Source organism: Gymnoscopelus braueri, assembly GCF_963280865.1.
Source record: "Gymnoscopelus braueri genome assembly, chromosome: 19".
NCBI lineage: Eukaryota > Metazoa > Chordata > Actinopteri > Myctophiformes > Myctophidae > Gymnoscopelus > Gymnoscopelus braueri.
The window spans coordinates 38,750,506-38,753,005 of NC_137621.1; the positions used below are offsets into that span (position 1 = coordinate 38,750,506).

Here is a 2,500-nt window from a genome sequence, read left to right on the forward strand (position 1 = left end):
CTCACCAGTGCCAAGGTGTTATTGTTGTTTTTTTGTTTTTTTCATGTCGCCATAGATCTTGTTAAAATCCTTAAGATTGAGCCGTACACGGTCTGTTTACTTCGGCGACATCTCACTGTATCTCCCAGTGAAAACCACGTGTCAAACGGGGCATCCATGTTGTAGTTAGAGCGGATTACGTTAAACAGTGATATGCGAGGAGAAAAAACTACAGGAAGAGAATTGAGTTTCAGTTTCGTCTGTAGAACGAGGGCGGACGTGATCGTCAAAACCGGATCCCAAATAATTCTGTTTCCGGTCATCAAACCGGAAACGGAAGTGGATCAAAAAAAATCCGAAAGTGCACCCGGAAATTTTTAGCACGAAAAGACCGGGGACCGTAGGGCTACGGTCTCGGCGCTTAACAGTTGGATTTAACGGACCGTAGGACTACGTTCTTGGCGGTTAATGTGTTAAAGAGAAAACTAGTTAAAAGGCGAAAAAATAACTAAACATCAAGCTGAAACTAAAGGGCAGAAAGGGATAAATTCAATTAGGCGGGCGTGTGAATATTATGCACAGATAACAATAAACACACACAGACAGTCAAGTGGACAGGGGGAGAAATTGAATTAGGCAAGTCTGAAAAGGTGGGTTTTGAGGGAGGCTTTGAACAGGGCAAGGGTGGGGGAGGGGGGGGGGGGCTTTGATGTGAGGTGGGAGTGAGTTCCAACGGGAGGGCCGGGGAGGGCTGCAACTGAGAAAGCCCCGTCACCCCAGGTGTTTTTTTTTTTTGTTTTGCGGATGTCCAAGAGGTTGGCATCACCAGACCTGAGGGAGTTTGAGGAGGTCAGTGAGGTAGTGGGGAGCCTGGTTGTTGAGGGCCTTGTAGGGTGATTATCAGTATTTTGAAATCTATTCTGTGTTTGACTGGGAGCCAGTGAAGGTCGTAGAGGACTGGGGTGATGTATGTGGTCTCTGGATCGGGTTCTGGTGAGCAGGCGGGCAGCAGAGTTTTGCACATACTGTACTGATTGTAAACACTCGAACCCCATGGCGGCAGCATATTCTGGAGGGAACATTTGCCCGAAATAGCCGATGTACAACCTCACGGGTTGTGAGCTTGTTGATCGGCTGTTTTTTTGGCAACCGCACCAGGTTGAAAGTGGTTAACCCATTAAAACCGTGAAAGTGTCTGTGTCATTTTAGATTTTAGCGTTGGCTACTCAAAAATAGCAGATATACAAGCTCACAGTGCGGCACGAAGCAAGCTTGTACATCTGCTATTTTTGAACATTTTTGAAAAAATCTTGAAAGAACTACTTGTTTAGAAGGCATTTGTAGAATCGGCCTCAGGTCTTAATTGAAACTAATTGAATGAACCACCTTCTAAGACAAACAAAAAGTGCCGCTGGTGATTAATTGGACCTTTAAGCAAATAATAATGTTATTACCTACGACTACTACTTTAGAGGGTGAATTCTACTAATTGGTGTAATGTGCACCTTTTTCCTGTGTTTGGTTCTTTTAAATTGACGTGTTGTTGTTTCATTGCTTTCCAAGCGGACAGGCTGTGTGTTTAAAGCAGAATGATGATAGCTGGTGTTCTCTCCCACATGCTGCCTTCTCCGTTCCTCTGATGAATTTCTGCCTTAAGTAGCTGAACACACGCGCGCACACACACACACACACACACACACACACACACACACACACACACACACACACACACACACACACACACACACACACACACACACACACACACACACACACACACACACACACACACACACACACACTTGTGGATCTAAAGTGGCGTTTGCCTTTGAAATGGTGTCTTTGTGTGTCTGTGTTAAAGGAGATAGAGTCACTGAGCGCGCTCAGACGAGCGGTCGTGGAGATTAAAGCAAATTGCCGGAAATATCTGTTGCCTTGGTCGTCCTCGCGTGTGTGTGTGTTTGTGTGTGTGTGTGCATACATGCAAAGGCTTGCATATTTTGTGCAGTTACATTGATGTGTGTCGGCTTTTGTGTGTGCGTGTAGCCCTGCATGTTTCTGGAAGCACATTAACGCGTGCTTGTGTTTGTATGTGTGTATCACTGTCGTAAGACTGTGTGTGTATGCATACACGCGACAACAGATGGCATCATTGTTGTCAGCCCTTTGAAGAAGCACATGCATTTTAATGAGCAGAAATGCATACGGTGAATTTGCGCGAGAGAGAGAGAGAGACAGAGAGAGAGAGAGAGACTGTATTTCTGAATTGTTACAGTGCTTGGAGCAGTGTGTGTGTGTGTGTGTGTGTGTGTCTTTCCTTCCTGTAACATGGAAGAACCTACACACTCTGTCAGAAACAATTACATCAATTCAAACGATGCTGTACATGCAGAGCTATTGTGACAATTAAACACACACACACACACAAACAAATGTTTTGGTAGGAAAGTTTGGTGACGTCATCGTGTCTGGGAATATTTTAAGTTTTGAAAACTTAAAAGCTAAAATACAGGGCTTTTTG

General features: G+C 44.7%; 1 protein-coding gene across 1 annotated transcript in view; it reads left to right on the plus strand.

Moving 5' to 3' along the window:
• The window catches only part of npas3 (neuronal PAS domain protein 3), a 339,492-nt gene that overhangs the window by 85,147 nt on the left and 251,845 nt on the right, over nt 1-2,500 (plus strand). The window lies entirely within an intron of this gene.